This window comes from Anabrus simplex, chromosome 2 (genome assembly GCF_040414725.1).
Source record: "Anabrus simplex isolate iqAnaSimp1 chromosome 2, ASM4041472v1, whole genome shotgun sequence".
Lineage (NCBI taxonomy): Eukaryota > Metazoa > Arthropoda > Insecta > Orthoptera > Tettigoniidae > Anabrus > Anabrus simplex.
Window position 1 is genome coordinate 909,180,430 of NC_090266.1, and position 15,642 is coordinate 909,196,071.

General features: G+C 37.2%; 1 protein-coding gene across 6 annotated transcripts in view; it reads right to left on the bottom strand.

Annotated features, from left to right (window-relative positions):
- LOC136863178 (general transcription factor IIH subunit 1) overlaps window positions 1–15,642 on the bottom strand; it is a 506,000-nt gene that overhangs the window by 392,637 nt on the left and 97,721 nt on the right. Inside the window, exon 1 of one of the 6 annotated variants that reach the window (XM_068226328.1) lies at window positions 298–314. The exons of the other annotated variants lie outside the window; for them this stretch is intronic. The gene's annotated coding sequence lies outside the window, so the exon portion shown is untranslated. Of the gene's footprint in view, window positions 1–297; window positions 315–15,642 lie in introns of those variants that run through there. 6 annotated transcript variants of the gene reach the window in all.

The following is a 15,642-nucleotide window of genomic DNA, read 5'->3' on the forward strand; positions in this document are numbered from 1 at the left end:
GTGGTAGAATGAGTTATTCTAAAATACTTAAAACAAGTAGCATATTTAACATCTTTGAAATAGGTGAAATTCAATCTTAAGAACTAAATTTGAAAGTTTCTTTGTAATGAGATTTGGTAAAAAAGTTTTGTATCCATTAAGGATAAGAGTCTATAAAGATTCAAAAATCTCTTCAATTGGTAACCTTAGTAAGGTTAACACCAAACTGTGAAACGACCGTTGGAGGGAATTACAACAAGATAAACTACTTAACAACTTTTAACCACAATCGTCGATTTACATCCCTTTCAATCATACCTTTTTTAAATCTGCAATTTCAACGTATGGTCACCAACGTCAACAAGAGCTATTTATTCAACAGTACTCGCCGTGGCCAAATGACAACAAGTGTCATGAAGATCTATATTATCCTGTAACAAGTACAATTAATTATCAAATCGACAAGATTTTTGAATCTTTATAGACTCTTATCCTTAAGGGATACAAAACTTTCACCAGACTCATTGCAAAGAAATTTTCAAATTTAGTTCTTAAAATTGAATTTCACCTATTTCAAAGATGTTAAACATGCTACTTGCTTTTAGTATTTTAGAATAACTCATTCTACCACAATTTTAATGTATATTTCGTACTAAGCCCATGTTATTAAGGCATGATCAAAGTTTATGTATTTTATGATATTCTAATGGAGTAGATTTAAGTTTGTGAAAAAAATGTTTCAATAGTTCTGGAGTCATTGTTTACGAACATAACCATTCTTCGAGATTCAGACCTGGCTAAAGATGCTCTGTAAGGCAGCGAAACATGCCCACAAATAACTTGTCAGTTAATGAAGATATTTTAAATGTGACAACATTATAATGTATTGAACAGGTGGATTAGAATAAAAACTTTGTTATTACAAAGTACTGTTCGTTAAAAGTGAGAAAATGTGCTTTTTTTTTATTTTTATTTGAGTGAGTATGTTATATGATAACATTGCTTTTAATCCTTACATTCCTACTGACGTTTTTTTAATGGCCTAAGTTAACTGTAGTTAGGAAAACCACAAAGACAGTCTTTCTAGAATCCCGTAGTGAAGCATGGGTACATCAGCTAGTATATAAATATTTGAAATAACCTGGGACTATTTCAATAAAATTTCCACCCCAATTCTCAAGTAACAAGAGTGCAGTCCTTATTAGCAGTGGCCACTGTTACAAAAATAGCATCAAAGCCATGTAGAAGGTGACAATATTTTTATTTTCAGGAGATAATAAAGATAAACTACAAATATTCCAAAATAAAATCCTGAACCTAACTAATATTGTGATGAGCAATGCCAGGCAAAATTATTTGGTGTATGGATATAAGGTACACTAGCTAATCTGATCAAAAGAATCCAGACATCCCTTTGTACACAAAAACTAGAGCCTAAAAGTCACTATGACTGCTGCTTCTGCTATAAAATGCTGCTCAAGACTCAATGTTGTTCAGTGCTATGAGATATCTGCAGAGTGGATAGAGCAAGGGAGCTTAATGGCTTTGAATGTGGAAAGGTTATTTCAACTGTCAGTGATATGATCATGGAGCAGAAATGGGAAGACAAAACTATAACAAAACCATGACTGGCTTGGCCACGTGTGTTCACCGTCAGGGACTGTCAAGCATTGAAATAGGTGGTACGGGGAAAACTGCACAACAGCATGAGGTACCATCACCCGTAAATTTCACTTGTCACTATCTGGGATTGGGGTTTAAGGCTCAGGCACCCGCCCGTAAACCACACATTCTGCTGGTGAACATTACACGGTGCATTCTTCAGATATGTAGAGAGAGCCACCACTGGTCCAGGGAAAACTGGAGCAGATAATCTGGGGTGACAAATCACACCGTATCATGTGGTGGTTGGATGGGAGGTTCTGGGGGTGGTGAATGCCAGCTGAACCTTACATGCAAGCATACAGAGTGCCCCCAAGGAATTCTGGCAGATGTAATGTGATGGTGTTGAGGTATTTTCCATGGAAAGGACTTGGTCCTCTTGTAGTTTTGCAGAGGACATTAAAAGGTGGAAGGATATAAGGACACTGAAAAAGTTGGCTGTGTGGTTAGCGTCATGCAGTTGTGAGCTTGCAATCGGGAGATAGTGGGTTCAAACCCCACTGTCAGCAGCCCTGAAGATGGTTTTCCGTGGTGGTAAATGCTGGGGCTGTACCTTAATTAAGGCCACAGTCACTTCCTTCCCATTCCTAGCCCTTTCCTATCCCATCGATGCCATAAGACCTATCTGTGTCAGTGTGACATAAAGCAAATTAGAAAAAAAAAAAAAGATATAAGGACAGTCTGACCAGCTGTGTATAGTGTACTGTACAAGACCTGTTTCAAGATGATCTCTGCATATTTCAGCATGATAATGCTCCTTTCCCTAATGTGGAGTCTGTTCGCGAGTGGTTGGACAATATGGTTCCGGAAACTGACTGGCCAACCCACCGCTCATCCCAAATTAATGTCCAGTACTAAGCAGATATCCAAGGAACACTTAAGGACAGATCTGAGTAGGTGTCCAGATAATTTAGATCAGACAGAAAGAGAAATCCATCTATTAAAAGAAATGTTTAACAATTTTTTATGATTACCACAAAATAAAAACAAAACAAATACTGACATTATGGACTAGTTACGCAAGATAGACAATCTGAACTTTTCCTAAACTGCAATCATTTAAAATGAAAAATGGTAACTTTGTCAATACCAAAGCCCTTGATAAGTGTTTGTGATCCCCTCAAAACTATGAAGTAAAAATTTGAAAAATATTTCTCAAGAAAGTTGATGAGAAATTTTTATGGGTTCGGGATCTATTTTAGGCATAAAGTATTGAGAATGATCTTTCATTATCAGAAAAGAACAGTTAAATGAGCAGTTCACAACCACCGTGAACAAAGTCCAGTCTTCATACATAGTGAATCACGTTCCTCTTTCGTTCAAAGCCATAGTGAACCAAATGTGGCATTTTCAGAGTATAAACAAGTGATTTTCTTGTGAGAATGAGTCTAAATTTTGAGTCATAAGCAAAAGACTATGTTGCTGAGTCATCATCTGAAGCTTCAAATGGTTTTAATAATAAGTAATAATGGGTATATATTATAAACAAAATATGTATGCATATAACTGTGGCATTCCAGGAATTGTTAAACAAGGTAGAAACTCTAATAGACATTAAATTCAAAAAGAATGGCATACCTCCAAGCCCGACAATCATTCAAGACCAGTCCCAAAGAAATCCACGGGAACATCCTCAGCCCCAAAATCCAATTGTCGAAAGAAAAAAAAGAAACAGAACCTTGAACTACAATAACTCAATAAACTGATTTATCAAAAAAGAATATAGTAAAATAGAGCCAGAAGTATGGAATGCACAAGAACGCAGACAGAAAAATAGGCAGACTATAGTAGTTAGGAGATAAGAAGCAAATGGGAAATGAGAGCGGCAGAAGGTAAAGTCTGGATTTAGATACGAAGACTGCAAAATAACGCAACAGCTGAAATCATCATAGAGTTCCTTAGGAGAAAGGGTATTAAAGGAGAGATTGAATGTATGGAGCTCCAAGTGAAAGTAAACAATATAGGCTTTAGGTTAAGATTGCCCTTCAAATACCACGAATTGGCCCACCAAGAAAAGTTCTGGCCACAGGGATTGAAAATTCGATGGTATGTTTTTATAGGACTATGACTGAACCCAAGGCTGTCGACCTACGTAACTATTAATCAGGCCAAGGAAAATAGTCAGGACAGTTGCTTAAAGCTGCTATTATGGACCATCGAAGGCCTGAAGAACACTCTCACTTTAATACCAGCAAATATGTTTAACTACTTTGATATAGTAATTTTAACTGAAACATTCTTAACGACGGACTGGAATATAGATGGACTGTACCCCGTACACTCCTATGCAGAACAAGGTCCACTTGGTAGAACAAAAGGTGGCATCTCATGCTTACAGAAAGTGAATCTATCTCCCTTTGGGATGATACACAATTAATCTAATATATTATTAGTAAAAACGAAGCAATTCACATTTGTCTGCGCATACTTTCAAGATTACAACGTAGCAGAATTTATTATTGACGAGATCAACCTATGTTTAAATAAAATACCTAATGATGTCACAGTAATCCTAGCGGGAGATTTAAACTGTCGCATCGACATTCCAGACCACAAATCAACCACAGTTTTAGATTATTTGCAAAATGAGGGATTATCATTAATTAACGATAGCAAAATGAAGACATACGTTAACTACAATAGTACCAGCTCCATTAATTTAGTTTTTAGTTACAGTGTTATTTGCTTTACATCCCACTAACTACTTTTAAGGTTTTCGGAGACGCCAAGGTGCTGGAATTTAGTCCCGCAGCAGTTCTTTTACCCTCAAATACCACCGGACTGAGCCAGGATCGAACTTGCCAATTTGGAGTCAAAAGGCCAGCGCCTCAGCTGTCTGAGCCACTCAGCCCGGCAATTTAGTTTACAAATATAAGGAATATAATACAGACTTCCCAGCAAACAATAAGGAATATTGCTAGGAAACACCCTACCATTTGTAACCAACCTTTCTATGCGCAGCAAGGAAATCAGACCAATGGATAGAAAAACAGCTATCTCTGGGAAAATTAATCCAGCGCTGTTAACAATGGATGATCAAATTGCAGTAAGGAAAGCTCTAGATGAAAATAAACTTAACAAGGCAACGACTACACTAGAAACACTAATAAAAAGCATCACAACTATGGTACTCATTGTTCAAAGAAAATCTAAACCATGGTTTAATGGGACATGCTACACAGCTTGGAAAGAAGCGTTAAAACATCTGCACCTAGCCTTAGCTGCTCCTTCAGATTCAAACTTACATGAATATGCTAGGATGAGAAGGATATATAAGGAGACAGTGAACAATGCCAAAAGGACCCACCAAGTAGAGGAGGAAAGGAAATTAGTGGATGAAGTGGAGAAGAACCCATTCAAGGCATTAAACCAAAGGAAACAGAGATTTTCTAGACACATATCGATGGACATATGGAAGAGGCATTTCACAGAAATATTGCAGACGAGGAATATCTGCCCAATAGGGAATCCATACACAACCTATGATTTGCCTGAACCAGAAGAACTTTTCTCGGAAGAAGAAGTATGGACTGTCATATATAACTGCTGAGATAATAAAGCATGTGGCCCTGACAAGATTTTCAACAAGCATATAAAATCATTAGCCCCAGCGCTAGCGAGATTTTTAACAGACCTGTTCAACGAATGTCTGAAAAGAGGACGCATTAGAGAGGAATTGCCTTAGAATGTTCACTTTTTATAACTACCAGACTCTCATCTTTAGTGGATGATATTCTTCAGGAAGAACAATTTGGCTTCAGACGGGGTAGGTCCTCTCTTCAGGCTATCCAGTGTCTTCAGGAAGATACAGAGACAGCCCTGTCAAGGCCCAAGGGAAAACTGCATGCCATCTTCATTGATTTCACAACAGCATTCGATACTATCAATACAATCATTGAGAAATTGGAAACTTTGGTCGGTGATCAGAATTTTCTACATAGGATCATTAGGAATATTCTAAAACAGCGATTTTATTTAAATCAATGTTGGTCTTTCGCACTCAAAACCCTTAAGACAGAATATTGGAGTCCTGCAGGGCGACCCTTTGAGTCTCCTTTTATTCATAATAGCCACAGCAGACGTTATTCAGTCCGTGTACTCGGAAAATCTAGATAAGCTACAAATGTACATCTATGCGGATGATATGGTGTAAATGTCAACGTCACAGAAATGCTTCAAACATCCTTCAATCAACTAACAGACTGGTCGATGTCCTTTACTAGTACGTCAGGTATCCACAGTGAACAAGTTTAAATACCTAGGCGTAACATTCCAAAAAAGCCAGAGCAATGTATTTACCCTACACGTGAAAGACAAGATAAATGCAGCAATACAATCTATGAATGACATGAAGCAGCTCAGCATATTATCCCTCAAAACAGCTATTAAGCTGTTCAATGTGAAGGTATCACCAGTTGTTGCATATGCTCTAGAAAATATTTGGACATATCTCACAGAGAAACAATTATTAGATACCGAAAGTGTAAAATCAACTTTTCTCGGAAAGGCCCTTTGCTTATCAAAATTTACACCATCCCGTCTTGTATACGTGCTAGCCAGGGAATTATACTACACAGAGGAACTACGGTTTAAGCTGCTACTCCCACCTACATTAATGCCCTACAAGAGTCATCGGCAAAGAGAGCGGAAATCTGGGACGACTTCTTTACCACTGATGTAATGTTCTCACAAGACTGGAAATGAGCAAAGTACGAGCTGCAGCACACTGTGACGAGGTTCACAGTGAATGATTTTCACTATAAGTTATGCAGAAGATCAATGCTTCATCACCCCGATTCAGACTGTGTATGCTCTCGTTGCGGGGAGCTAAGTGGTAGATACCATGCCATTTCCTGTAGAGAGAGACACGAATCACTGACAAAGTTTTGTTTAACAGTGTTACAAGTGAAATATGTAATGCGAGTGGAATGTTTTTTTTTTTTTTTTTTTTTTTTTTTAAGTCTTTGTTTGTAAAATGCAATATGATGTTTTATTTTTATTGACCTAACCTGTACTGTACAATGTTGTAACATAGGCATTTGTAAATAGTAGAATTCTGTCTATAATTCCTGGAAAGATCTAGAGAGTTACATAACTTTTGTACAGGGTGTGTTACTTTGTTAGTATGTGTTCTAGAAAGCGTGTTCTGTCTATTCTGGAAAAATACGACTTTCGCGATCATGCGTATTCTAGAATGTTAGACAAAATTCTCGATCGAAAGTAAGGTTGTGATTGGTGAGTCTAGGTGGCGATAGGGAACACGTGCACGCTGATTGGTTGCCTCCAAGGCCAGTAATTCCTATATATAGTGAGCGAGGCAGTGTTCGAATTAATTCTGTATCCTGAATTCTGTTGGTCTCGGTTTATCTGTCTGCGAGCAGCCTATCTGGATGACGTCCCTCCGGTTTTCGGGATGGCGCACTCCTCGGGTAAGCACTCTTAAATTCCGTTCCTGCTAAAAATTCCGTAATGTTCCGATTTGGTTTTCATACAGGAGTCTGCCCTAACCTCGCCTAGATTCACCAAATTAGCTACTTGTGACGCCTTAGTTTTTCAGCTAGACTTACCTGTTCGTTTCCGAGGCATTCCCGTTTTGTTTCACTAGAATATGTATATTGTAGTTAATAGTATTTCCCTTGGGGTTTGCCTCTGATAGTTCGGTATCACTTTAGGTACGCTAGATTTTGGATAACCTGTAAATTGCATTGTACTACTGCATTGGTAACTAGATGTACAGTTCATTTGTAATTTGAATTTACACTGCTACAAATAACCTATGTATATCACTGAACTTATAGCTCATAACTTGGAATGTATATGTAGAATTATCTTGTAAATAATATTTTAAAAACTAAGGATCACGGTGATTCATTTCGGAATCCGCTATCTAAGCCATGTCCATGCCTTTGGTAGGTTCCCAGCCCTTCCATCTTCCCGTTTTGTCGTTCACTAGTTGGCCCTACTGACAGTTACGTACTTGTTTTGTTGGAGATCCGCGTAAAGGCTAGTTACTGTTTTTCCAAGTGTGTAGTGTTTTCTTATATTGTGTATTGTACTCTTACCTTCCCCTTTTAACTGTGTTTGTGCCTTGTTTGGTGTTACCACTGTAGTAGAGGTAACATTTACCTCTCATAACATTTACCTCTACTACAGTGGTAACACCAAACAAGGCACAAACACAGTTAAAAGGGGAAGGTAAGAGTACAATACACAATATAAGAAAACACTACACACTTGGAAAAACAGTAACTAGCCTTTACGCGGATCTCCAACAAAACAAGTACGTAACTATCAGTAGGGCCAACTAGTGAACGACAAAACGGGAAGATGGAAGGGCTGGGAACCTACCAAAGGCATGGACATGGCTTAGATAGCGGATTCCGAAATGAATCACCGTGATCCTTAGTTTTTAAAATATTATTTACAAGATAATTCTACATATACATTCCAAACAGAATTGTAAAACTTCATATGTATTTACATGGCCATTGGCTGCAATTAAACTTTCATTCATAACTGTGGGATACGTTCTTTTAATGACAATGTTGGATATACATTTATTTGGACTCAAACAGAAGGTGGCAGAGGCTCTCAAGACATTTCTGGTATTGTTGTAAGACATTTCAAAGAGAATGCCTTAACTATCAAGAGCATTGTGGTTTATTCTGATGCATGTTGTGGCCAAAACTCTGAAAATCAAGAGGATGCTTATACTGCTGAAACTAGTCAACAGCACGGATGAAACACGAGGGAAAACTGACGACTAATTCATGGTCTTGGGCCACTCTTTTCTTCCAGACAACGCAGACTCTGAAGTGATTGAAACAGCAAGTGGCAAGAAAGAACACATTTATGTTCCAGAGGACTGGAAGGAAGTGGTCATAAATGCAAAGGGTAAAAGTCCTAAATTTAGAGTCAATTACGTTAAACATTTAGAGTTCCTTTCTACAAGGATTCTGGAAGATTTTACCACAAACAGGAACAAGAGCACAGAGGGAACCCCTCTTACTTTGCTGAATATTAATGGTTGCAAGTTAAGAGAGGTTCCCACTTCAAACACACATCAAAGAAACCTTAAAAGGTGATGTTCCTTCCTGAAAAACAAATGTGGAAAAGAAGACTTATAGTCAAATGTTGCTCTGTTTACCTTCTGTCAGTGAAGAGAGATTGCACTTAATTTGAAGGAAAATTACAGTGGTCAAAAATAAGAATCTATTGAATCTCTTCTCATACATTCCACCAATTCACCATACATTTTTTAAGAATCTTCCATTAATGACAAAGGCTCCAAAACATAATTTCAGGAGAAGAGAAAGGTGATGTTTTGAACAATGACTGAAGATGGTAAAAATGTTTGTACAATAACTATACTCTACAGGAAAAAACTAAAACTGTGACTTTACACTCATCACACCCTGAATTGTCACTCATATTTTGTAATTTCCTTATTCACAGTCTACTTTATATTTCCCTCCAAGCGATCTTCCAAGTGACAATGGACTTACAGAGCGATTCTGTAAGGCCCAACAAGCTCAACCTTTTCATTAATGAAGTAAAATTTTCTTATTACTCCTTTGTAAAATAAAGATCTAAAGTCTCTTCAATGATGATTCACTTTTAATTGCTTGCATCCGATTAAATTAACTATGTTTCCATAGTACCCAAAACATATTTTTAAATTCAGTAAGCCATATAAGTCAGCAATACCAACATACGTTTCAAAAATTAAAAAAATTAAGACCAAGTTACTCTGAAGTCCATAGAACAGTTTAAGACAGTTTACTAGTCCTTAAATTTAAAAAGGTTGGCAAACAGTGCTAAAGATATTTAGCAATTTCTTAAATTCATACATTTTTTTCTAGAAGCAAAATAAGTGAAAAGCGAGAAATCTAGCCGGTGATTAACAAGTGATATGCTCGTAGCCAAAGAAACTCCGTTTTAAATGGAATCCAAACCACAATGTCATGAACATTTTATGTCAAAAGTCCCACATGAATTAGTCACTGTTTAAAACATGGTAGCCTTAATGAGAAGGCAGTAACAATGTTTGTTGGCTATCATGTATCCCACTGAACAAATCAATTCCAACTCTACTCTCTACAGAGTGATTCAAAATCTAACTTTTCTTCACTACATTTATTTCTCCACCACTCTGCCTTGCAATTGAAGGATAGGTCATTATATCTTTTTGGAATGATATCAGGGTATAATGAAAGGACTTCTTTCACACCATTCTATACACTAGTCAACAAGGTTTCTGCCTATTAGGTAAAAATGGGCATATAAAGTCAAGATTTATGAGCTATTACAAATATGAACATGAAAATGTTCCATCATCCACCATTTTCTTATAAATCATGAAAATATGTTTAAAAACAAGCAAAAATCAAGTTAGTGAAACATGGGCCTTCATAAATGTTTCAGATATTCTCTAAAACCAGTTTTCAAAAACAGTTATTGTCTTCTCAATTACTTAGGATTTAGAGCTTAATATAAAAACTTTTCTTTTTTTTTGCTAGTGGCTTTGCGTCGCACCAACACAGATAAGGTCTTATGGCGACGATGGGATAGGAAGGGCCTAGGAGTTGGAAGTAGCCGTGGCCTTAATTAAGGTACAGCCCCAGCATTTGCCTGGTGTGAAAACGGGAAACCACGGAAAACCAACTTCCGGGCTGCCAACAGTGGGATTCAAACGCACTATCTCCCGGATGCAAGCTCACAGCCGTGCACCCCTAACCACAAGGCCAACTCGACCAGTAAAAACCTAGTTTACAACATGTGCGACCATGCTAAGGGTAATGATGATGATTACGATGCATGTTTTAAAGGGGCCTAACATCTAGGTCATCGGCCCCTAATGGTACAAAATGAGACGAAATGTAATGACAATTTAAAAGTCCAAAACTCATCCACTGACCAGAATTCAAAACGTGGTGATGAAGAATTAATGGATGTATGAATATGAATTTAAAATTAAAATAGTCAGCCGATCCAACTCGCAATACTGAAAGTTAAAAATAATTCCAAAATTAATCCACTGATGAGAATTTGAAAAAAAGAGACTAACAATGATTACGAACTTTAAACAATCAGTGGATTCGACCCGCAATGCCCCACCTTCCCAGAAACTAAGCAATAGTATATAGTGACCAAGAGGCTGCTTCCAAAGCACAATCCTGAATTGACAATGCTTGATGTCTGAAGGGGTCCAAAATCCAGTTCAACGGCCCCTCATAATGGTACTTATCATTAGGAAAGTAAGAACCATGGTATTTCTCACATAGCGATAATAATCATGAGTAACGTAGACACAGTGTTCTACGCACTGTGTACTACTCACATGTAATATACACCGATAACACAGACCTATGGTGTTTCTCATATTATGGCGCCACTCATAGACAATGCAAACCCACGATCTTCCTCACATAGGTGTACTATAATCACAGGGACTTGTACTATCCCGTGGTGTTCCTCACATAGTGGGGACTAATCACAGGCAACGTAGACCCACGGTGGTACTAATCATGGGTCCTGTAAAACTCATACCGATTCACCCTCTGTTGCTACTAATCACAAACCTATGGTGTACCCAACCCAGCGGTACTACTCGCAAGTAAAGGCGACCCATGATGTTCTTCACGTGATGGTACTAATTACAAGTAGTCTCATGGTTCTTGGTCGCTCCTTTTAGTTGCCTCTTATGACAGGCTGGAAATACCATGGGTGTATTCTTTGTCTGCATCTTCCCACCCACAGGGGGTTACTAAAGGTAAAGGGATGAGTGATTTACTGCTTTAGTTGTCTAGGCACCAGACCAGCAGGAAGAGACCAAACAAACATTCGCATTTTAGGTTCAGTTTAAGTTTCATCTTGCACATGAAAAAAGGGTTTGGTTTCAAGTGGCTGTTGTGATATTTTATTTTATTTTCTCTGCAATGAGTAAATTTCGTCGTGCTTGTTTAAATTCGCCAAACAATTTTTGTTACGTGTGTGGGCAGCTCACTATAAAAATTCTGTGTCGATCTTTGACAAAAACTTTAAAATGAGCATATTTCAGTTATTTTGGCTGTCCTGTTGATGATGATTGACGAGTGAGCTCCCCACGTGTGCATTGGTGTGAACCAACAAACCATTTAAATGACTTATTTCTGTCTAACAAAAATTGAGGCACATTCAAAGAAAACATCCAATATTGAATATCCTAATGTTTCATCTGTAAGAAAACCCATTCCACATGGACGTGAGCTCCCAGTTCCTAGCACACCTTCACATTTAAAAGAAACAAGTTGACGAGCCCGAACCATCCACTTCCTTGGATCCAGATTACAACCCAGAACCTGAAAATGAACCCCTCCTGGTCAATCAGTCCAGACTAAATGATTTAGTGAGCAATATGAATCTCACAAAACAACAGGCCGAGATGCTGGGATCACGACTGCAACAATGGAATTTGCTTGCTCCCAATACCAGAATTTCATTTTTTATGAAGATGCATGGACAGTTTTACAGTTACTATGCTATGAACAATTCCCTTTGTGCATGTAAAGATATAGATGGTTTAATGAATGAGGTAGGATTTCAACACATCCCAGAAGAATGGAGGTTGTTTATTGACTCTTCTAAGCTAAGCCTCAAAGCTGTAGTATATACTAAACCATCAATACCAGTGGCACATTCTGTAGAAATAAAAGGAACATAGAATGTATGACAGTTCTGTTCGATATTATTAATTACAACAAGTACTGCTGGCAAATATGTGGAGATTTAAAGGTCATTGCCATATTATTAGGAATACAAGGGGGATTTACAAAGTACTGTTGTTTTTATGCTTGTGGCACAGTAGGGGACACTGTAAAAGAGTGGCCTATAAGGGAAACTCTTATGCAAGGACAACACATTGTCAAGTATGTTACACTAGAAAATCCAACCAAAGTGTTGCCATCTCCACAGCATATAAAGTTAGACCTAATGAAGAAATCAGTCAAGGCTATGGATAAAAATGGAGAAGCCTTTGTTTACCTCACAAGCCAGTTTCCAAAATTCAGCGACCCAAAAGTAAAAGAAGGGATGTTCATTGGTCCCCAAATTCAGAAGGTTTTACAAGATAAGAACTTCGAAAGTAAGTTAAGTGCTAAGGAACTAATGGGTTGGAAGGCATTTCGTGAAGTAGTGAGCAGATTCCTGGAAAATAATAAAGCAGAAAATAACTGACAAATAGTTTAGGAACTCACTGACAGTTACCAAAATCTAGGATGTAGAATATCCCTAAAATTTGACGTTCTCCATTCACACCGGGATTTTCCCCCCGAGAATTTAGGAACACTGAGTGACAAACATGGAGAGAGATTCCACCAAAAGTTTCAGCACATGTAGCAGAGGTACCAAGGTAGATGGGATCCCCAATTCATGGGCGACTAAGGTTGATTTTTAGTTAGAGAAAGTGACAGATGCTGCAAAAGGAAGTAAAACTGTAAATGTTAAAATAACTGTTGTAATTGTGATACATTTTATTATAGCTGCATATTTCAGAGTGCTACCATTACAGGTACTGTTCACATTTAATTCTGAAGTTACTCTACTGTACTTTTATACTCCATTTTTAAGTTTCTTAGTGAGATTAAATCAGTTCCAAAAATTAAAAAATAAATTAAAAAATTGTATTTAATAAATTGGAAATTAAGACATTTTATGACCAGCATGAATAATTTAAGAAGTATATTTAGGACAAGATTAGAATTGTATGTGAACATAGTGAAATATTTTGTCCCTCTTACCAGAATCCAGATCAATTCCGTCACACATAAAAAGTACATGTTACAAAGATTTTCTGTCATTTTCATATTCAGGAGATTCAATTTAGTTGAAACGACCACTTTTTGTGCATGCGACAGACGAAAGGTTGAAATTTGTTGACTAGTGTTATCATCATCATGACTTAATAGGTGCATTTGTAATAGGGGAGTTGGGATATAGTCAAGTATTTCATATCACCCTCAAACACAAGATAATTCTTGAGCACATCCCCTACTAAGACCGTAAGTATTTTCCTCACTTTTGTCACAAACTTCCTTCATAATTTATAATATCCAAGAGAAAAAGATGAAAGAATTCTCTGGAATATTCCCTGAATGGTCAGCACACTGGCCTTCAGTTCAGAGGGCCCAGATTTCAATTCCAGGCTGTGCTGAGGATTTCAACTTCATATGGTTAATTCTTTTGGCTCAGGAAATGGCAATTTGTGTTTGTCTCAATACACTTCTCAATTTCTTACAATACACCACACTATTAATCACCACAGATACGCAGAATGCAATAGTGAATATATTCCTCCAAATAGCGTTTGCATCACAAAGGGATCCAGTCACAAAACTAGTCTAAATCCACACCCAGTACAGACCACAGAACATCGGGAAAAGGCCAGGATGAAGCGTATTCTCTACAAAGAACAGTATTTTCACAACTAAAAAGAAATGTTTCTCTATATTCCCAGATAAGACAGAAAAGCAGATGCCTTGAGATTCAACTTGAACATTAGCCAGGAGGCTGCTTGCCGCAGCCAAAATTTTAACCTGACAACTTAGGTTGCTGACATTTCTATGCCACCACAATCCAAAAGTTTAACACCTGGCCATGACATTCAGCAGTTATCCTGATTGAGATGTTCACCAAATTCAAATTTTTAAAAAGTACATCAATGGGCCAATTGTATTTTACTAATTTTGACTTTCTCCAACTGGAGATAGCTCCTGAGGACAAAGTATACAGTAAAACAAGAGAAATTTTATAATTGTGAAGAGTTGATTGCATAATGGTTGGTTAGTATATTTGATATGGGTTTTCATTAAAAATTTGGGAGATATAGTTCTTCAAGATTTGGATTGAATGTTTCAAGATAGTCGCCGCAACTTCTTTTATTAATGCCTGATCGAGGTTAACCCTTTGACCACCAGCCTCATACAAGGTGTCCATGTCCTATACCGCCAAGGCCTGATGAGCACTTTTTACCTTGCAGTAAATTATTCGTAATAACTTCTGTTCTATTTATGTAAATTGGATGGACATTTTTTTTTTTTTGTATCAAAGGTAATGCTTCGGACATTTTAATGATGTAAATTAATGCACCTTTATTTTATAAATTTTTATTTTATGAAATGATAATTCAAATAAATATTTCCTTTCTTTGAAAAAAATTATTTCATGATCAGAAACTGGCAAGAAAAAAAATATTTTTTACTATCAAAAGCTGCATTATTTTAGAGAGGTGGTGTTTCCTATGCTATATATAAAAAAATAGAGCCTGATGTACAATATTACAGTTACAATATTTTTATTATTGTTACATTAACGTGAAATTTTCTAATCTTACATTATATGCAAATGCTGCAGTTTCTGGTTCGTTTTAAGTAAAAATTTACAACTAATGTCTATTTCACACAGACTTAACACTCAAAAATTTACTTTTTGCTTTAAAATATGATACAAGAAATTATTTACTAATATTTACACGTTTATGATGTGCTCTAGCAAATGTGCGTAGGGAGGCACAAAGGGTGTACACTCTTCTTACACTGTTTACCCCAATGTATCTGGTCTTTTCTCCATTTACCACCTTGACTAGTACTAATCTTTCTGAATACGGAACAGTTGCGTTCCTTTTTTTTTTTTTCGGTAAAATAGTAAGGGGTTCGTTACCCGCCCGCGGGAGCTGAATTGCCGCTTGGCCATCAAGCCATTCGGCAGCAAGTTCCTCAACTAAACTTCTTGTATATAGTCTTATTTAATCCAATACTAGTCCAAAACATGTATTATACATTATTAAAACGAATAAATAACTTGGAAAGTATTTTTTCCGGAACGTCCGATCAATCGGACGTTGGCGTTTTTAGACTGAACCTCGAATGTCCGATCAATCGGACGGTTGGATTCTTTTCCTTGTGAACCTCATGGGCCGTGTTTCAGATGCTATGAATCTGGTCATCAGATCTTTTACAAAGCCCT